Source organism: Pristiophorus japonicus, chromosome 5 (genome assembly GCF_044704955.1).
Source record: "Pristiophorus japonicus isolate sPriJap1 chromosome 5, sPriJap1.hap1, whole genome shotgun sequence".
Taxonomy (NCBI): domain Eukaryota; kingdom Metazoa; phylum Chordata; class Chondrichthyes; family Pristiophoridae; genus Pristiophorus; species Pristiophorus japonicus.
In genome coordinates, this window is record NC_091981.1 from 27,890,190 (window position 1) to 27,912,718 (window position 22,529).

At 43.7% G+C, this 22,529-nt stretch overlaps 1 protein-coding gene across 6 annotated transcripts in view; it reads left to right on the forward strand.

The window, feature by feature from the left end:
- Positions 1-1,896: 1,896 nt before the first annotated feature.
- exoc2 (exocyst complex component 2) overlaps positions 1,897-22,529 on the forward strand; it is a 329,764-nt gene continuing 309,131 nt past the window's right edge. For 2 of the 6 annotated variants that reach the window (XM_070880458.1, XM_070880464.1), the window contains exon 1: positions 1,898-1,969. The gene's annotated coding sequence lies outside the window, so the exon portion shown is untranslated. Of the gene's footprint in view, positions 2,018-3,308; positions 3,334-9,873; positions 9,908-22,529 lie in introns of those variants that run through there. The other 4 variants (XM_070880460.1, XM_070880461.1, XM_070880459.1 and 1 more) reach the window with 4 other exon arrangements.

Here is a 22,529-nt window from a genome sequence, read left to right on the forward strand (position 1 = left end):
GTGTTCTGGACTCCCACCAAAACTTTGCATTAAAAAATGCTGTGTTTCTGCGACGATTTTTTAATGTGTACTGCTTTTACTTAAGTGCCCAGAAGGTTTTTTGGGAGTGGTCACATACGCCGTCCTCGGAGAAATGTAAGTTGGCCGAATTTGCATAAATCCGAAAAACTGACACAGACATCAGGTTACGCCCCTTATGATGCAAAAAAAATTAACTTAAACAAATCATAACTGAGTTACGCTGGCACACAAACTTTGGGGAAACTTGGATATTTTAAATTAGGCCAAAAAAAAGCAGCGCGCGCCAAAGAAACGGCGCAGATAACTGGAGAAAATTGAGCCCCATAACTTGGTTCCTCAGCGACCAGACACGAACATTACCAGACTTGTCCTCATTTACTCATGTCCCCGTCTGCCTTCTCATGTGGACATAAAAGATCCCATGGCACTATTTCGAAGAAGAGCAGGGGAGTTAACCCTGGCCAATATTTATCCCTCAATCAACATAACAAAAACAGATTATCTGGTCATTATCACATTGCTGTTTGTGAGAGCTTGCTGCATGCAAATTGGTGGCCGCGTTTCCTATTTTACAAATAACTAAAGTCCAAAAAGTACTTAATTGGCTGTAAAGAGCTTTGAGCGGTCCTGTGGACGTCAAAGGCGCTAAATAAGTACAAATCTTTCTGACTCTAGAGACGAAGGTGCTACCAAATGATCCATGGCTAACACTATATAACATTACCAGACCATAACTTGGCTCCTCAGTTACCCTAACATTACGAGTACATAACTTGGCCCCTCAGTGACCAACATTACCAGTCCATAACTTGAACCCTCAGTGATCCTAACATTACCAGTCCATAACTTGGCCCCTCAGTGACCCTAACATTACCAGTCCATAACCTGGCCCCTCAGTGACCCTAACATTACCAGTCCATAACTTGACCCACTCAGCGACCAGACTCTAACATTTACCAGATCCTAACTTGGCCCCTCAGTGACCCTAACATTACCAGTCCATAATTGACCCCTCAGTGACCAGACCCCAACATTACCAGTCCATAACTTGGCCCCTCAGTGACCAGACCCTAACATTACCAGATCCTAACATTACCAGACCATAACTTGGCCCCCTCAGTGACCAGACCCTAATATTACCAGTCCATAACTTGGCCCCTCACTGACCCTAACATTACCAGTCCATAACTTGGTCCCTCACTGACCCTAATATTACCAGTCCATAACTTGGCCCCTCACTGACCCTAACATTACCAGTCCATAACTTGGTTCCTCACTGACCCTAACATTACCAGACCCTAATGCGGCCCCTCACTGACCCTAACATTACCAGTCCATAACTTGGCCCCTCACTGACCCTAACATTACCAGTCCATAACTTGGCCCCTCACTGACCCTAACATTACCAGTCCATAACTTGGTTCCTCACTGACCCTAACATTACCAGACCCTAATGCGGCCCCTCACTGACCCTAACATTACCAGACCCTAACACGGCCCCTCACTGACCCCAACATTACCAGTCCATAACTTGGCCCCTCACTGACCCTAACATGACCAGACCCTAACACGGCCCCTCACTGACCCTAACATTACCAGTCCATAACTCGGCCCCTCACTGACCCTAACATTACCAGACCCTAATGCGGCCCCTCACTGACCCTAACATTACCAGACCCTAACATGGCCCCTCACTGACCCTAACATTACCAGTCCATAACTCGGCCCCTTACTGACCCTAACATTACCAGACCCTAATGCGGCCCCTCACTAACCCTAACATTACCAGCCTTGTCCTCATTTACTCTCCAACCGCTGGTCGCGCGGCGCCGATCACGTGGCCGGCGCCCTGACCCGGATGTTTTTTCCCCGCCCCGTGACGTTAGACGGCCCCCGCCCCCGGAGCCGAGCTCGAGCGGCGGCAGCGGAGCGAGCGAGTGGATGAGGAGTGAGTAGGAACAGTGGTCGGGCCGCCGCTGTGAAATGGTGGTTGTCAGTGAGTGAAGACTGGGGGTTGCGGGGTAACCGGAGCGGCAGCAGGGCCCGCGCTCTCTGGCCGGCTGTGTGTGGTGCTCTGGAGCCTGTCACTCACAGTTTCATGTTGTGCCTGATGCACCGACCGGAAATGGGCTGGGAGCTCCTTGCTCCCTGTGAATGGGAGAGGGGCAGACTTGGAGCCCCGGCCTGACCCATCTCATCCCCTCCCCTCCTACCTCCTATCCCTGCCTGGATCAGAGAATGGAGGAATGTCATTTGGCTCATTGAGGCCGTGCCGACTCTCCGCTAGTCCCGCTCCCTTTACTCTTTCCCCGCAGCCCTGCAAATTTTGTTCCTTCAGAACATAAGATAAAAACATAAGAATTATGACCCTTTGAGCCTGCTCCGCCATTCAATAAGATCATGGCTGATCTACCTCAACTCCTCTTTCCTGCACTGCTTTCATAATTCCTTGATCCCTTTAATATTCAAAAATCTATCGATCTCTGTCCTGAATATACTCAATGGCACAGCCTCCACAGCCCTTTGGGGTAGAGAATTCCAAAGATTCACCACCCTCTGAGTAAAGAAGTTTCTCCTCATCTCAGTCCTAAATGGCTGACCCCTTATTCTGAGACCGTGACCCCTGGTTCTAGACTCCCCAGCTAGAGGAAACATCCACCCTGCATCTACCCTGCCTACCCCTGTAGGAATTCAGAATCCAACTGCCTTTGGAGGGACAGCCTCGTGCTCAGCTTTACCCACTTGTCTTGTCAACATATGCATTCTACCTGTACTCCGCCAACTTTGTATGGGATTGGCCAGGGCACCAAGGATAATTCCCCTGCTCCTCAAAATAGTTCCATAGGATCTTTTTACTTCCACCTGAGAGAGAGCATAAGGGATCTCTGTTTAATGTTTAAAAAAAAATTGTTCCTGGTATGTTGGCGTCACTGGCAAGGCCAGCATTTATTGCCCATCCTTAGTTAGGTGGTGGTGAGCCACTGCAGCCCTTGTGGTGAAAGTACTTTCCCCAGCGCTGTTAGGAAAGGAGTTCCAGGATTTTGACCCACCGACAATGAAGGAATGGTGATATATTTCCAGGTCAGGATGCTGTGTAACTTGGAGGGCAACTTGCAGGTCATGGTGTTCCCATGCGCCTGCTGCCCTTGTCCTAGGTGGTAGAGGTCCCTGTTTTGGGAGGTCTCATCTGAAAGCAGAAGCAGGCACCTCTGACAATGCACCACACCCTCTGTACTGCACTGAAGTGTCAGCCTAGATTTTGTGCGCAAGCCCCTGGAATGGAACTTGAACCCATAACCTTCTGACTCTGAGGTGAGAGTGCTACCATTGAGCCATGACTGATCTTGCAAAAAAAATGTGAAATTGGAATGTTGCTCACTTGGCCAATCTAACCGGACACGCCGCACCGTCCTGCACCGTCCTGCGCTGTTCCTGCTCACAAGTGATCAATTTACTTGATTGAAAGTGCTTTTTTTGACAGTGCTGCACCAGGAAAGTGCCAAATATTGTACAGTGCATCAGCGACTAGGAATTAACTGACAGATTCTTTCGTGTGCAAGCTTGGTGTTTTGATTACAGGGGGTGATTGATTTCACTGCCAATTATGTGATTAAGTTAGGCTACTACTAGAAATAGTGATGAGTCGGGAAAGTAATAGTTGGACCCAAGTTGTTCTTTTCTTCATAAATCTGATTGGAGCCACATAAGACTTGACGAGTTAGGAGTTGTCATGCTTTGTGTTAAGTGACAAAATATGAAGGTACTTGTGGTTGTTAGGTAATTAATGCTGTCATGAGAAATAGGAGTGTAGGATGTTAATATCTGGGGAGGAGATGTGTACCTTGGGCTATATATTTTTAATTTTTATACTGATGGTAGGTTCATGTAATTCCTGTGCTGGCTTAGTAAAGTTTCAGCATGCCACTGATATTGTTGGGGGTTATAAACCTAATCCAATAAAAGTAATTATTCCTTGCTACAAAACACAATTTAAAATTATTCTTAATGTTTAGCTTGGGGGCACCATCCAGAATATCTCTCGATCAGTGAGTTGTCCTGATCATGCCACCCGGGAGAAGTCACTGTCTAGTTTGTGGACAGACATGATGAGACAACTGAGTGTTCCATATCCCTGTACAGTGTGTCAACACATAGATACATGAAATTGTAATATGAAAAGCCTATCCGTGATGTACAATGGGAAAAGCTTTTGTCAGTAATAATTTTAATGCCACTTGGCCTGTCTGCAGCCTTTGACATGGTTGACCACACCATTCTCTTTCAAAGCCTCACCATTTTCATCCAGCTGGATAAGACTGCACTCGCCTGGTTTCATTTCTATCTATCCAGTCGTAGCCAGAGAATTTCCTACAGTGGCTTTTCCTCCCGCTCCTGCATCTATCCTTGGCCCCCTCCTATTTCTCATCTACATGCTACTCCTCGGTGAATCATCCGAAACACAACGCCAAATTCAACATGTATGCTGATGACACCCAGCTTTACCTCACCACCATCTATCTTGACCCCTCCATTGTCTCTAAATTGTCTGACTGCTTGTCCGACATCCAGAACTGAATGAGCAGAAATTTCGTCCAACTAAATATTGGGAAGACCAAAGCCATTGTAATCAGCTCCACAAACTCCGTTCCCTAGTTCCCTGCCAACTATCTGAGGCTGAACTGAACTATTCACAACCTTGGTGTTGTATTTGACTCTGAAATTAGCTTCCGACCACATATCCGCACCATCACTAAGACCATCTTTTTCCACCTCTGTAACATCACCCGACTCCACTCCTACCTTAGCTCATTCGTTGTTGAGGCCCTCATCCATGCCTTTGTTACCTCTAGATTTATCTATTCCAACACACTCGTGGCCTGCCTTCCATCTTTCACCCTCCGTAAACTTGAGGTCATCCAAAACTCTGCTGCCTATGTCCTAACTCGCATCAAGTCCCATTCACCCATCCTCCCTGTGCTCGCTGACCTACATTGGCTCCCGGTTAAGCGATGACTTGATTTTCAAATTCCTCCATGGCCTCGCCCCTCCCTATGTCTTAAACCTCCTCCAGCTCAACTACCCTCCAAGATCTCTGCATTCCTCCAATTCTGGCCTCTTGCACATCCATGATTTTAATCTCTCCACCAACTCCGGAATTCCCTCCCTAAGCCTTTCCATTTCTCTACCTCATTTTTCTCTTTTAGCAAGCTCCTTAAAACCTACCTCTTTGACCAAGCTTTTGGTCACCTACCTTAATATCTCCTAATGTGTCTCGGTGTCAAATCTTGTTTGATAACGCTCCTGTGAAGTTTTACTACGTTAAAGGCAGTATATAAATGCAAGTTGTTATTGTATTGACTGTTCAGTCGGTTTACTGAAATGTATTAAAGGTTTTGGAAAAGTGGGGTCTATTGAATTCCTACACAATGAGATATCAGTCATGGAATGAGAAATATTGGTGTACAGTCCAGTTTGCTGTGGGAAATAAATCCTTTGATGACCATACAATTAATGATTGTCAAAATCTCAAGGAGTGATTCTGATAGATGCACTCAGACAATGGCTAAGAAATGATCATTGTGTGGTGGTAGGATGGCAGGGCCATTGGGACTTCCAGAAATTGTAGGTTACTTGGAATTTTGGATTTCCTTGTATAGTTATCTTTTTTAAAAAAGATATTAAATGAGTGAAAATACCTGTTAATCATTGTGCCTGTCTCTTTTTGTTTACAAAGTAATACACCAGTTTTATTTATAAAAAAATGTCTTTAATAGGAGCATCTCCTGCTGAGGGGAACTATAACCGATTTAGACTGTTCCACTGTATATCTTCAAAGGGAGTTTGGGCCAGAAATTCGCCACCGTAACGATCGAGCTAAAAGTTTTTTTTTTGGAGCTAAATAAATTTAAGGCGATTTTGCTAGTTTCATCAATGGTATAATGCCGTCATTAAAAAATAAGGGCCTTTTTTTTAAAGAACCGTTTTTGTGACGTCACTCGGAATCAAACCCAATGATGACGCAGTTTTTGCGAGTTTCCCCAATAAGGATATTTTTAAGGACGGTGCTAAATATCATTTTTAAAAAGCTTGCCTTACCTATTCGAGTCCGATTGAAATCGGTGTTAACATGGCTATCTTGGGAAACGGAGCTAAAAGTTAAAGCTTTCGGAGGGAACAAAACCTATATTTTATATAAAAACTACTTAAAAATGTTTACAGCATTTCCTATAAATGTATATCCAGCATTCTAGATAGTTGCTGCTCTTTATTGAGAGGGAGTAAATGGTACAACACAGAGCTAAAGAGAGACTTGCTTGTAAATTCTAGTATTTAAATGCTGTTAATGTGTTTATGAATATTGGATATGCTTGAGACATTAAGGAGGGCTATGTGTTGACATTTAGAGATGTGATGAGTAATGAATCGGTTAGTTAATCGTGACCTGTATCTTATTATTAATTGATCCGTCAGTCAACCATTATAACTGCTGGAGCAAATTAATTCAAAAGGTATAAACAATATACAAAGGTCATTTAGAAATAGTAAAAAACAATTGAAAGTTTTGGAGACGGGACATGAACAGTTCGGTGGTGGCTGAAATGTCTGCCATCCATAATGGGGTCAGTGGGAATCCTTCCAACTGGGGGTTTTGTGAACAAATCCCTCCTGTTTAATTCAGGCTACTATAGCTGTTAGTTTAAGGAGCTGGGGCGAAATGCAAACAGAAAATGCAATTTAAGGATATGTTAAGATTGCCAAGAGCCCCGTCTTTTAGTGAACAAACTCGTCGAGTTGCAATTGTGCCTCGTGTTTCATTGACCAATGTTACCCTGGAAACCTAAATGCTTCAAGTGTTGGGCATGCGCAGAATGGGTGTTATTTTTAAGGCGAAAAAATTTAGCTCTGTCCTTAAAAGCAGTGGTATTTTAAGGCTACGCCAAAATTTTAAAAAACTTTTAGCGAAACTTAGCCTTATTTTTTTGGTGTTATTTCGGTCTAAAAAAATGGCCGTTAATCGGAAATAACAGCAAAAAACTGAGCTATTTTTCAGTGTGGAAAGTCCAGGCTTTTGTTTTGAGGGGTGCAATTTCAATGAGTGTTTGCCCACTTATTTTTTTCTTATGTTGCCAAACAAATAAACTGATACATTGTTGGTTCACATGGTCATCATTGTGATGAAAATAGTCTTCTCTCTTCATATATGAAATGGATTGCCAAACACTTTGTCATGAAGATAGTTCTCCTTTAATAGATGTGAATCAAATATTGAGTGTTTTCAAGTTTGGTTTACTTAAATGAACTCCATTGTAATTTTATATGTGCTTTAACTTGAAATATTTTGATATGTGATAGATCAGTCTTTTCCATAGATCTATGAGCAATGAATACATTTGCAGATCACACATTCAGGAAGTTATGCTGAATAATATTGTGCACCATTTTGTGTACTTTGTGCTAACGTGATTGGAAATGTTTAACAATTTCCAAATCTCTGCTAATATTTTATCATGTGATATCAAATGGCAAAAGCTTAACCATATGTGCTGCCTAAACTTGTGATCTCTATATATGAAACCTAAAATATTGGTTTTGAAATGACGGGATTTAAACACAAAGATAAGAATTTTAAATTTGAGGCGCTGGGGGACTGGGAGCCAGTGATGATGGGAGCGATGTGTGAGTGGGACCTGGTGTGGGATAGGTTATGGGTAGCAGAGTATTGGATGAGCTAAAGCTTATAGAGGATAGAAGGCTGGCCAGGAGAGCATTTGAGTAATTGAGTCTGAAGGTGACAAAGACCCCTTTGTCAGATGGGCTTTTTTTTTGGACGAAGTGACATACGAGGATTGTGAAAGCCTTATTATATGGTGTACTTTGATGTCCAAAAGGCATTGGACAGAGTTCTTCCTGAAAGGCTATTCAACTTAAAGCTATAATTTTGGTATGAAAGGATTTGCTATGAAAGTTGTGGAGAGATTTTTTAAAATTGGCTGTAGGGTAGGAAGCAGCAGGTACTTGTTAGAAGAATTACATTGGATTGCGGAGTGGAATACTGGCTTGTGGTGCTTCTGGAATCAGTGTTGAATGTTTCTCACTTGCATTATTGATGTAGATTCAGAAACTTAGTACAAATGGTCAAATTCATAGAATTTACCAAGCTGGGAGGAGCAGTTTAATTTGAGGAAGCAGCTTGGGAACTACAAGAGATGGATGAAGTACGTAAGTGTACGGAACAATGTAAGATGAGCAATCAACAAAGCAAATAAAATACTCAACAGTATAGCAGACCAGTAAGGTACAAGTCAGAGGATGTCATGCTCAAACGGTATAATGCTCTGATCAGGTCAGATGACACCTTCAGTGCTGTGCCCAGTTCTGGTTGTGGAGACACAAATCAAGGATTTAGCCATGGAAGCCCCTCAAGCCTGTTCCACCATTCAATTGGATCATGGCTGATATGTACTTCAACTCTATTTACCTGCCTTCATTCAATATTCTCAGTTTTGACATTTTCAATTGATCCAGCATCAACATCCTTATGTGGGAGAGAGTTTCAGATTTGCACGACCCTTTGCATGCAAATAAATACATCCTTATTTCACTCCTAGTCGCTCTAATTTCAAAATTTTGCCCAACAAGAAAAAATACTTTACCTATATCTACTTAATTATTTTGTACCTCGATTAGATCACCCCTCAATCTGCTAAACTCGAGGAAATACAAGCCAAGTTTATGCAACTTGTCCTCATAATTTAGCCATTTAAGCCCTGGTATTCTGGTGAATCTGTGCTGTACCCCAACCATATCTTTCCTGGGGCCCAAAACGGAACTCAGTACTCCAGATGAGGACCACTAACTTAATCTAACTTTCTGCTGCCATCCGTAGAACTTACTGTACCTCGTAACTTAGTGCCATCTGCAAACTTGGATATATAACTCTCTATTCCTTCATCCGAGTAATTAATATCTATGGTGAAAAGCTGAGGCCCCAGTCTTGATCCCGAGGGAACACCACTTGTCACATCCTAACAATTAATGAATGAACACTTTGGTCTAGAAATTCCGCATTTAAGAATAGCATCGTTTTTTGGTGCTATTTGCGAATAATGAACGATTTTTTTAATGCCGAAATAGCGGCAAAAAAATAAGGCCTAAGTTTTGCCAAAAGTTTAAAAAATGTTGGCATAGCCTTAAAATACCTCTGTTTGTAAGGACAGAGTTAAAACATTTTGCCTTAAAAATAACGCCCGTCCTGCGCATGCCCAACACTCAAAGCATTTAGGTTTCCAGGGTAACGTTGGTCAATGAAAGGCGAGGCACAATTGCAACTCGGCGAGTTTGTTCACAAAAAGCCGCGGCTCTCGGCAATCTTAACATATCCTTAAATTGCATTTTCTGTTTACATTTCGCCCCAGTTCCTTAAACTAATAACAGCTATAGTAGCTTGAATTAAACAGGAGGGATTTGTTCACAAAACCTCCAATTGGAAGGATTCCCATTGACCCGATTATGGATGGCAGACATTTCGGCCATCACCGAACTGTTCACGTCCAGTCTTCGAAACTTTCAATTGTGTTTTACTATTTCTAAATCGCCCTTTAGTGGCCCTCCATAATGTCTCAAGCATATCCAGCATTCATAAACACAATAACAGCATTTAAATACTAGAATCTACAAGCATGGCTCTCTTTAGCTCCGTGTTTTACCATTTACTCCCTCTCAGTAAGAGCAGCAACTATCTAGAATTCTGGATATACATTTATCGGAAAAACATTTTTAAGTAGTTTTTATATAAAATATAGGTTTTGTTCCCTCGAAAAGCTTTAACTTTTAGCTCTGTTTCCAAAGATGGCGTGTTATTGCTGATTTCGTTGGGACTCGACAGGTAGGGCAAGCTTTTTCAGATCAATATTTAGCACTGTCCTTAAAAATATCCTTATTGGGGAAACTCGCAAAAACAGCGTTATTGTTGGGTTTGACCCCGAGTGACGTCACAAAAACAGTTCAAACTGGTAAAAGATAAATATAAAAGACTAATATCAGGAAGTTCTTCACGTAAAGAATTATCTATATTTGGAATGAACTTTTGGGTAGGGTAGTGGAGGCAATGCTATTGAAATCATTTAAGAAATAATTGCATGCCATAATGGATGAATTTTAAATGGACGGACCTGCTCATCTGTAGCCATCTTGTGATATGGCATTGTATTTGTGCTCATTCCCAAGACATCTGCAGGTTAGCTCATTAATTTTTGTAGGCACAATGTGGAAATAGAGTTGTGACTGTTGCACAGTTTCTTTAACTGGATAACTTGTATTATGAAAAACCAAGTGTTCTGGATATGTTATTAAAAAAAGACTTGCATTTATATAGCATCTTTCGCGACCTCAGGATGTCCCAAAGCGCTTTACAATCAGTGAAGTACTTTTGAAGTGTAGTCACTGTTGTAATGTAGGAACGTATTAGTGCACAAGTTGTGCCTGTGACTTTTATGTTGTACAACGAATGATTGTTTCTTTTGGATGAGATGTTAAACCGAGGCTCCATCCGCTCTCTAAGATGGATGGAAAAGATCCCATGACACTAATTTGAAGAAGAGCAGAGTGTCCTGGCCAATATTTACCCCTCAATCGACATCACTAAAACAGATTATCTGGTCATTATCACATTTCTTGCTATGTGCAAATTGGCTTCCGCGTTGCCTACATTACAACAGTGACTACACTTCAAAAAATACTTCATTGGCTGTAAAGCACTTTAAAGTGATTTGAGGTTGTGAAAGGTGCTATATAAATGCAAGTCTTTTTTTAACATAGTTCTTAAGCCATAAAACTGGAACAAGATTTTGGCAATGTGTATTTTTCCTACTCTCCTTTTTTTCTTCTTTCTCGCTGTCTCGCTGCTAACCTTTAGTACGGAAGAGGGTGAAGTGATCTGGCGGTATCAGTTCCATTCTGGAATTGACTGTCAAAGAATGAACCTCTGAATTTAGATTTCTTACCTCTCGAACAGAGTAGGCAGCTTCCTCATAGTACTGCATCTCGTAGTCTGAGCAAGAACTTCCAATGCGTTGGTCAGTAAGACTGGGTGGCTGAGGAAGGGATGACATGAATGGGCCTATAGGAATAACGTGCTCTACTCAAGAAACCTATATAGTTAAAGGATGAGCATCATTTCCAACTTCAGGTTAACAAAATGCCTGCTGTTTCTTTTTGTTTTATAGTCGCTGTGAGAATTCCTTGTTGAGCTTTTGGTTTCCAGGTCTGTGACCTATGCTTACAATTTAAAAAACATTCTTAATAATAATCGGGAACATCTGGTCTATTTAGAAACATGATTAGCACAGATGTTAGCTTTTAGCCTGATGCGGAACTGTACTGAACTTGTCGCATTGGACCGGCGCTATATTTATATTTAGAATGATCAGACTATATTTTGCTGTTTTGTTAACCTTTGGGAAATATTAGATTGTCAAGTGTATGCATACTCGACTTATGGCTGCCAGAGTTTCTCCGAAGGTGAAGGATATGTAAGCTAGTCAGATTCAATTTTGGGTCTTCATGTTAAATATCTTGTACGTGTTATTTACAGTCCTTGTGTGGTCTGTTAACACCGTGAAGTAAAAGTTATTATGACTGTAACATTGAAGTTAGGTCTATTTTCACATCTCGTCCTTCTCCACAGCTATTTTAATTCTATATGGTCCTTATAGAAATGTCCTTTAATATTTTGTTTTATTAGATTATTGGAGACTAAAATATGTGACTTTATAGTTAGTCACAGAGCTAATCAAAACTTTTTGTTCCATATCTTGATTTACACTTAGAAATCTAGGTTCAAAAATAATTGAGCAAAATATTGTATATGCTGGTATTTACTGAGTCTTTAATTTGCTCAGGCTTTAATTTGAGTCTAAAGTTTACATAACTTATTTTGAATCAAATTTTACATTTTTCTCCAAAGGTTTATAATTCTTCACAACAAACAAAGTTTCTGCCAGCTTTGCGACCAGTTATTCCATTACTTTGTGTTTTGGGATGTAACAGCTGAAAATGTTTAACTTGAACTTTGTGTGTTGGGAAGCAGGGGGAGGCCTCTGTTTAGAGATAAAAGCATTTTTTTTATCACGGTGTGTATTATAATTTCCTTTGTGGTGGTGATAGATCCTGCTAAAATTAAATGAAAAAGATTAGTGAACATTTCTTTGAAGATCACACTATAAAATATGGATCTTGATAATCCCACTCTATTATGCAGGTGGAATAAGGGTCATAGATTCACACACTGCATGGTGGGAGAAAGGAACCATTTTCGGTCATCTTTAATCTGAGGCATTGTGACGTTTTGTTTTGCTCAACACTAACAATGTTCCATGTTATGCTTTGTTTATATTTTTGAATGTGGCATTCTTTTGAAAGTACTTCCAGTGCCTGAAAATGATGCACCATGATGCAGGAATATTGAATGCTGATAGTGAACCTCAGTGCAAATGTTTTACAATAAGCCTATCTTCTTCTTGGGCGGTCCCTCGAATCGAGGATGACTTGCTTCCACACCAAAAAGGGATGAGTTCAATGAGTTCACAGGTGTTTCAATTAAGGCCCTAATATGGCCGGGATAAACGGTCCTTTTCAGAATGGCAGGCAGTGACTAGTGGGGTGCCGCTGGGCTCAGTGCTGGGAACCCAGCTATTTACAATATACATCAATGATTTAGATGAAGGAATTGAGTGTAATGGCTCCAAGTTTGCAGATGACACTAAGCTGGGTGGTGATGTGAGCTGTGAGGAGGACACTAAGAGGCTACAGGGTGACTTGGACAGGTTAGGTGGGTGGGCAAATGTATGGCAGATGCAGTATAATGTGGATAAATGTGAGGTTATCCACTTTGGTGGCAAAAACACAAAGGCAGAATATTATCTGAATGGCAGCAGATTAGGAAAAGGGGAGGTGCAACGAGATCTGGGTGTCATGGTTCATCAGTCATTGAAAGTTGGCATGCAGGTACAGCAGGCGGTGAAGAAGGCAAATGGTATGTTGGCCTTCATAGCTAGGGGATTTTAGTATAGCAGCAGGGAGGTCTTACTGCAGTTGTACAGGGCCTTGGTGAGGTCTCGCCTGGAATATTGTGTTCAGTTTTGGTCTCCTAATCTGAGGAAGGACGTTCTTGCTATTGAGGGAGTGCAGCGAAGGTTCACCAGATTGATTCCTGGGATGGCAGGACTGACATATGAGGAGAGACTGGATCGACTGGGCCTGTATTCACTGGAGGTTAGAAGGATGAGAGGGAATCTCATAGAAACATAAAATTCTGATGGGACTGGACAGGTTAGATGCAGGAAGAATGTTCCCGATGCTGGGGAAGTCCCGAACCAGGGGACACAGTCTAAGGATAAGGGGTAAGCCATTTAGGACCGAGATGAGGAGAAACTTCTTCACTCAGAGTTGTTAACCTGTGGAATTCTCTACTGCAGAGAGTTGTTGATGTCAGTTTATTGGATATATTCAAGAGGGAGTTAGATGTGGCCCTTACGGCTAAGGGGATCAAGGGGTATGGAGAGAAAGCAGGAAAGGTGAATGATCAGCCATGGTCTTATTGAATGGTGGTGCAGGCTCGAAGAGCCGAATGGCTTGCTCCTGCACCTATTTTCTATGTTTCTATTCCAGGCTCCAAACTGCATATTGAAGGGTGGAAAACACCTGTGCGTGGATTTTTTAAACGTGTGTTGGCCTTTATCACCAGCAACCACACAGGCTTGGCAGAGCTTGGTCTTTGTCCAGTGGCAAGGGTTAACCAAGACGACTGGAGACTACCTCTTCTGCATGGACCAAGTGCGCATTCATATCGCAGTGGGGGCTGGCCCAGGCTGCCCCTGGGCCCATGCCTCTTCTGGGCCCCGAACTCTCGTCTCTCCTGGGCCCCGATCACATCGCTCTGCAATACAGTCCAATGCGGGAATTATAATCTCTGTCAATGGTGGGGCAGACAGTGGTTGAAGGAAGGATGGGTGGGGAGCCTGGTTTGCCACCAGCTCCTTCCGCTGTCTGCGCTTGATTTCTGCATGCTCTCGGCAACGAGACTCGAGTGCTCAGCGCCCTGCCGGATGCTTTTCCTCCAATGTGGGCAGTCTTGGGCTAGGGATTCCCAGGTGCCGGTGGGGATGTTGCACTTTATCAAGGAGGCTTTGAGAGTGTCCTTGAAACGTTTCCTCTGCCTACCTGGGGCTCGCTTGCCGTGTAGGCGTGCTTGCTTAGGGACTGGATGGGTGCAATTCCAAGAACATTCAAGAAACTTGACACCATCCAAGACAAAGAAGTTAGCTTGATCAGTGATAGGTCCTTACAATACAGTATAAATCCACACGAGGCCCTTGCTTGAGAGAAGGTCAGTTTGTGACGTGTCCTTTATTCCATAGCACTCAAGTGATGAAGGTGGGTGGAGCTTCCCCTTTTATACCTGAAGGTCCAGGTTAGGAGTGTCTCCCACAAGTTCACCACCTAGTGGTCATTGTTCTCACAGTGTACAACTTGGGTCAGATTATACATGAATTACAATGCTGGTTGAATACATGACATCACCTACCACCCCCCCCCCCCCCCAAAGTCTTATTGGGATCACAGGTTGAGTCTCTCTGGTAGTTTACACTCTCTTGTAGAGCGCCTGAGTTGGGGCTCTGGTTGTTGGGCGCTGGCCTGAGTGTCTGCTGTTTGCGGTGCCTCAGACCTATCCGGACTGCCCACAGTGACTGGGCTCCTCCTCCCTTTGGTTCTGGTGTTCGGTCACCTGTGGTGGAGTAAACTCTATCGTGTTCTTCCTCTGCTTCTTCTATGGGGTTGCTGAACCACCTTTTTGTTTGATCCACGTGTTTGCGGCACATTTGTCCATTGATAAGTTTAACTACCAGAATCCTATTTCCCTCTTTGGCAATCACAGTGCTTGCGAGCCATTTGGGCCCTGCAGCATAGTTGAGGACAAAAATAGGGTCATTTACATCAATACATCGCGCCCTCGCATTCCTGTCATGGTCGTCATATTGTGACTGGCGCCTGCTCTCGACAACTTCTTTCATGGGGTGTATAAGGGATAACCGGGTTTTGAGCGTCCTTTTCATTGGCAGCTCTGCGGGTGGAACCCCTGTGAGCGAGTGTGGTCGGGATCTGTAGGCCAACAGGAAGCGTGATAAGCGGCTTTGTAGGGAATCCCCTTAGATTCTGAGCATCCCCTGTTTGATTATCTGCACTGTTCGTTCTGCCTGGCCGTTTAAGGCAGGCTTGAACGGTGCCGTTCTGACATTGCCTGCCATGAAGTCCTGGAATTTAGTGCTTGTGAAGCACGGGCCATTGTCGCTGACCAAGATGTCCGGTAGACCGTGGGCGGTGAACATTGCCCGTAGACTTTCTACCGTGGCAGAGGATGTGCTTGAGTTTAAAATATCACACTCGATCCATTTGGAGTAGGCGTCTACTACAACCAAAAACATTTTTCCCATGAAAGGATCTGCGTAGTCCACATGGATGCGTGACCAAGGCTTGGCGGACCATGGCCAGGGGCTAAGGGGGGCTTCCCTGGGCGCATTGCCCAGCTGGGCACACGTGTTGCACCTGCGAACACAAAGTTCCCTGGCCACCAAACGTGTGACCTGGCAATTGCCTTCATCATGACAATGCCCGGGTGCTCATTGTGGAGTTCTCTGATGAACACCTCTCTGCCCATCTGGGGCGTGACTACATGGTTTCCCCACAGTAGGCAATCGACCTGAATCGAGAGTTCATCCCTGCGCCTGTGAAATGGTTTAAATTCCTCAGGGCATGCCCCGTACGTGGCTGCCCAGTCCCCATTCAGGACACATTTTTTGACTAGAGACAATAGCGGGTCTCTATTTGTCCAGACTTTAATCTGACGGGCTGTCACGGGTGAGCCTTCGCTTTTGAAAGCTTCAACAGCCATGACCATCTCAGCAGCATGCTCGGTAGCCCCCTCAGTGGTGGCTAGTGGGAGCCTGCTGAGTGCATCGGCGCAGTTTTCGGTGCTCAGTCTGTGCCGAATTGTATAGTCATAGGCGGCTAACGTGAGTGCCCACCTCTGTATGCGGGCCGATGCGTTTGCATTTATGGCCTTGTTGTCGGCCAAAAGGGACGTTAGGGGTTTGTGATCTGTCTCCAGCTCAAATTTCCTGCCAAACAGGTACCGGTGCATTTTCTTTACCGCATATACACATGCGAACCCGTAGCCCCTTTCTGCCTGGGACAGACTTCTGGAGGCATAAGCTACCGGCTGTAACTGACCCTTGGCATTGACATGCTGAAACACACACCCGACACCATAGGACGACGCATCGCACGTTAACACAAGTTTCTTACATGGGTCATATAGCGTTAGCAGATTGTTGGAACATGACAAATTGCGTACTCTATTAAAAGCCCTTTCCTGGCTGTCCCCCCAGACCCATTCGCGACCTTTGCGTAGGAGCACGTGTAGCGACCCTAGCAGCGTGCTCAATTTGGGAAGAAAGTTACCAAAATAGTTCAGGAGCCCCAGGAACGAACGCAGCTCTGTTGTGTTACGGGGTCTGGGTGCTCTCTGGATCGCTTCCGTCTTGGACACAGTAGGGCTGATCCCGTCTGCTGCTAGCCTCATCCCCAGGAATTCTACCTCTGGAGCTAGGAAGGTGCACTTCGCCTTTTTCAGTCGCAGCCCTACCCGGTTCAGTCTGCGTGGCACCTCCTCCAGGTTGTGGAGATGTTCTTAAGTATCGTAACCCTTGATGAGGATGTCGTCCTGAAAAACCACTGTCCCTGGAATCGACTTGAGGAGGCTTTCCATATTTCGTTGGAAGATCGCAGTGGCCGAGCAAATCCCGAACGGACATCTGCTGTACTCAAACAACCCCTTGTGTGTCGTGATGGTGGTCAGCTTCTTCGACTCACTCGCCAGCTCCTGGGTCATGTAAGCTGAGGTCAGGTCCAATTTTGTAAAAATTTTGCCACCAGATAGCGTCGCAAAGAGGTAGCGGGTACTGGTCTTAGAGTGACACGCCTTGTAATCACCACGTATCCTGACTGGCACAATCTGGCTCGCCCAGTCACTGAATTCGATTGGCGAGATGATGCCTTCCCTCAGCAGGCAGTCCAATTTGCCTTCTATCTTTTCCCGCATCACATACGGCACTGCTCTGGCCTTGTGGTGTACTGGTCTGGCGTCTGGGTTTATGTGAATCACTACCTTGGCCCCCATGAAAGTGCCAGTGCCAGGTTGACATAATGAATCAAATTTGTCCAGGATCTGTGAGCATGATACTCGCTCCACAGAGGAAATTGCATTGACATCGCCCCATTTCTAGTTCATGTAAGCAAGCCAACTCCTCCCCAGTAGTGCGGGACCGTCCCCCGGGACAACCCAGAGTGGCAACCTGTTCTCCAAATCTTTGTGGGTCACGACTACCGTGGCACTGCCTAGCACCGGAATGATCTCCTTTGTGTATGTCCGTAGCTGTGCGGCAATCGACGATAATTTTGGCCTCCTGGCCTTGGACGCCCACAACTTTTCGAACTGTTTGATACTCATCAGGGACTGGCTGGCCCCCGTGTCTAGCTCCATTAATACTGGGATGCCATTGAGGAGCACTTTCATCATTATCAGTGGCGAACTTCAGCTTCCAGCGATTTCCCCCAGCGTTCATTTCTGCAATTTCTGCAGGTATTTTGCTCATCTCTGCAAACTCCGGCTGAGTGTGTGTCTCCACGCCTCCAACATGAGCTGTTGTTAGAAACAAAAGGTCCCTTGCCAATTGATCGTCCCTGACTGCCCCTGTGACTGTCCTTGAGTGCGCCATTAACAGGTGTTGATGGCCCCATTACTGGCCGCATTGTCCCTTGCAATGGCGTGAATCGCCTTTCAGCTTGCCATTGTCTGTCGAACTCCCCCTCTGGGTTCGACTACATGTTGGGGCATGCCCAATTGCCCTTGTCTGCCTGGAGAACTGTGTGCTGCTTTAACAATGTTGAATCTCTGTCCCAACCATTCCTTAACACAGTACCTCTCGTCTGTTCTGCTCGTGGCCATGCTCGTGTGGTTTAAATCCCAGTTTCTCGTTGCCATTGATAGGTCCTTACTATACAGTATAAATCCACACGAGGCCCATGCTTGAGAGAAGGTCAGTCTGTGACCTGTCCTTTATTCCATAACACTCAAGTGATGAAGATGGGTGGAGCTTCCCCTTTTATACCTGAAGGTCCAGATTAGGAGTGTCTTCCACATGTTCACCACCTCGTGGTCATTGTTCTCAGTGTACAATTTAGGTCAGATTATACATGGGTTACAATGCTGGTTGAATACATGACAACCAGCACATCATTCACTAGCCTAAACATCCACTCCCTCCACCATCGGTACTTTGGATGCAGTTTGTACTATCTACAGGATGTGCTGCAGCAAGTCACCAAGGCTTATTCGAGATCACCTCCCAAATCTACCTCATGGAATAGTCAGCTGACTCTTAAGAGTATGTTTTTTCCCAACAAAATTGCTCTCGTCGGGAATTTGCTTTTTTTCTGCTGCTCGTAAATTGAATGTTTGATTTGCAGCAGTGACATTTAACTTAGACTTCTATAGTTATCAACAAATTATAATGTGCAGTGTGCTCTTATATTTTACATTGCATATTATTGTATTGTACCGTGGACTTGTCAATGCAGGGCAGGACAATCTCATTTACTAACCAGCCAGGAACAAGTTGCCTTTCAGTGGGGGAAAAAAGCAAGCTACCTTGTCGTCCAGGGCATTTAACCCCTTGTTCTCAATCCTTTGTTGTTTTTTCCTTACTTAACTTTTTGCATATGATTGGTTTCTACTCTTGTATTAACTCCTTGATTATATCGGAGTAGGAAATTATCTTTTATTTCCCCTCATGTTTTCTCGACCAATGGTTCTCCACTCCTGAGGCACTGACTGCTGCAGCTTGCCTAGATTTCTTCAGCAGCACCTCCTAAAGCTATGACCTCCACCACCGAGCAGTATAAGGGCTGAAAGTGCATCGGTAAAGCATCACCTCCAAGTCACACAACATCCTGATCTGGACTCTCTGTTTAACAGCTTTGTGGGAGCACTTCACCATATGGACTGTAGCAGTTTAAGAAGGTGACCCATCACCACCTTCTCATAGACAACTAGGGATGGGTAATAAATGCCAGTGTTGCCCACGCCGGAGAATGAATTTTTAAAAACTGAGTGCCCATCTGCTGTTTAGCAGAACGTAGGTGAACCCATGACTTTATTTGAAGAAGAGCAGCAGGAGAGTGCTCTTGGTGTCCTGGCCAACATTTATACCTCAACCACCACTATCAAAACTGTGTTGATTGGTCATTTATTTTGTTGCTGTTTGTGGGCGCTTACTGTGTGCAAATTGTCTACCGTGTTTGCCTAAATTACAACAGCGACTACACTTCAGAAGTAAGTCACTGGTTGTGAAATTCTTTGGAACGTCCTGGGGACGTGAAAGGTGCTATAAGGCAGCAGCTTCTACCTCATTATATTGCCTTCCAGTTACAGAAGCTGTGGTTTTCCAGAAATGAGTGGGAATCCTGAGATAACCAACCGTTCATTCCTTTACACTAGAATGCTGTTTCCTGCATTTAGTTAAATGACTTAATTTTGGTGTTGGAAAAAACTGGCTAAAAGAGGAAGGCTTAGAAATATGATTTTTGTGAACCTTCCTTGGAATAGCCACTGAAATTTGTTTTCTTTTAGTCATTTTGTTTTCTCTCTCTTTCATATATTAGTTCCGGGATTATCCAGGGGTTCTGCTCCTGACATTTTCACTTTGTAACTTGCAGTTGCATGAGAGTGTTATTCCCAGCGTCTAATTTTCTTCCTTCTTGTGGGGAAGTACTTTGTGTATGCTTGGTTATTTATTTGTGAAAGGGTGGTTGAAATTGGATGCTCACTGTGGGAAATCACAACCATAAACCCATTCTACCAACCTGCAGTACAGCTCTCTAGCTAAAGGGCTGTTTTTAAATGAGATTTTTGTTATGAAAAGTTTACATTCTTTTCTTGCAGTATGGTATATTATGGATTACATTAAAGGTTGTAATAGCAGATGCCTGCATTGAGGATCTTGCGCAGTTCTGTATATTTGCACTGTACATTCATGTGGTTGGGATCTTTCCTGCAAAAGGGAATAATGGGGTGGTTTTTCCTCATGGGGTGGTATGGTGAAGGTCAGGCAGAATAGGCTAGATGGTATCTTAGTGAGCATTTGGGTTCTGGGAAAATATTAATGGTCTTTTTCTCTCTAAAATTGACAAAAATTGTAAACTCAACTTTACTAAGTATTATCGGATTGGAATATTTCAGGGTATTGGAATTCAGGATATGAGAAATAATAGTCTAAGCTGTATCTAGCCACCTTTTTTAACAAATTATCTCAAGTGACAAAATTATTTCTACGAGAGTGTTCCGTTTTGCACCACTTAAAACTCACGTGAGATGAAATTAGTGAAGGTGATGTATTGCTTATTACATATAGGATCTGCAGCATAGAAACAGGCGATTCAGCCCAGTCAGTTCATGTCGGCATTTATGTTCCACTCGAGCTTCTTCCTGTTTTTCCTCATCTAACTCTATCAGCATAACCCTCTTTTCCCTTCTTCCTCATATACTTGTCTGCCCCCCCCCCCCCCTACTAAATGCATCTATACTATTCGCTTCAAACACTCCCTGTGTAATGAGTTTCACGTTCTCACCACTCTCGGCGAAGAAATTATTTCTGAATTCCCTGTTTGATTTCTCGGTGACTATCTTATATTTGATGGGGTCTCTAGTTTTGCTCTTCCCCACAAGTGGAAACACTCTCTACTCTCTCAAAACCTTTCATAATTTTAAAGAACTCTTATTGGGTCACCCCTCAGCCTTCTCTTTTAAAGAGAAATGAGACCCATTTTCTGGTAGGTATGTCCTCACACTTCTGATATCATCCTTGTACATCTTGTTTGCACCCTCTCCAGTGTCTCTATATCCTTTTTGTAATATGGCAATCAGAATTCTCACACAGTACTTCAAGTGTAATCTAACCAAGGTTCAATACAAGTTTAGCATAACTTGATACAAGTTTACAAGTTTAGCATAACTAAAGATGTTAACATTTTAAGGGCTGATAGAACAAAGTTTTAGTTATGTACCTCCTGTTTACAATTCTGTGATCTTGAGCTACAAATTGGCATGCAAGGAGAAATGGAGTTGAAGACCAAAGTAGTGCCTAGGACATTACATATGAGGGGGCCAGGCCCAAGACTGCCCAAAGTGGAGGAAGAGCATCCGGGAAGGCACCTCGAATCCCATCGCCGAGAACAAGCAGAAAACAAGTGTAAACAGCGGAAGGTGCGTGCGTCAACTCAGGCTCTCCAACCACTCTTTCCTTCAACCACTGTCTGTCCCACCTGTGACCGAGACTGTAGGTTCTGCATTGGACTCTTCAGTCACTGAGAACTCACTTTGAATGGAAGCAAGTCATCTTTGGCTCCAAGGGACTGCCTATGATGATGACGCATGAGGAAGAACATGGAAATTCTACAAGCTTTCGCAGAGGAAAAGAATAAAAATGGCAAGGTTGCAGAATAATTTTACATTAGTTTGACAGTTAGTGGTTCATTGCTAGCAGAGAAGGCAGCCACCATGTCCCAACAACTTGGTGTGATAGACTCCAAGGTGACAAATAAATGGATGTGGAGATGAGAAATGTCACAACATTTAACTGCAAGATACCTATTGAAACAGGTGCCACAGACTTGGGACTTATGGATGGCTAATGGTTGGTGTTACTCCTGCTTTTCTGCATGTGAGCATAGACATTTTTAACCCTGGTGAATAGACCTCTTTTGGTATAGAATCCCTGATAAGACCTTGCTTCTCTGAAGAGATATGGACAGGTAGCAAGGTAAGTAAGAAATGAGCGATTCTGCTACTGTGTGTGAACATAGGTGGCGGTGATAAGATAATGCCTTTCATAACTATCATGTTCTTCAGATTCAGCAAGGCAAGAAATAACTTCCTGTGCATTGCAGGGTGAAGGAGGAGGTGTGGATGATCTCTGACCTGTTCAAAGTCAGGATGAAGCATCTAAATAAGATGATGCATGCTGAAGGCTACAAGTACTTTTCCTGCATCATTGCTGCACTGCCCAACTTAGATGCCCAACATCTACTGCACACATCTGCCACCAACACTAGATAAGATTAAAAGTTTTAAAATTGCTTTCAGTCCATTTGGATAGGTTATTTGAGATGGTTAGGGATGGGAGAACTGCGGACAGGGTGAGGATGTGTATAAAATGCATATGCAAGAGTTATGTATCACAGAAGGTATTTCTTTTCACAGTTATTTCCTTCCGGAACAGATTACCAGAGTATGTGGCAAGTATGAACCCATTACAAGGGAGCTGGACAAGTTCTTGAGAGAGGAGGACGTTTCCAATTAGAGGGTAAATTGCAGGTTACCAAGGATTAGAAGG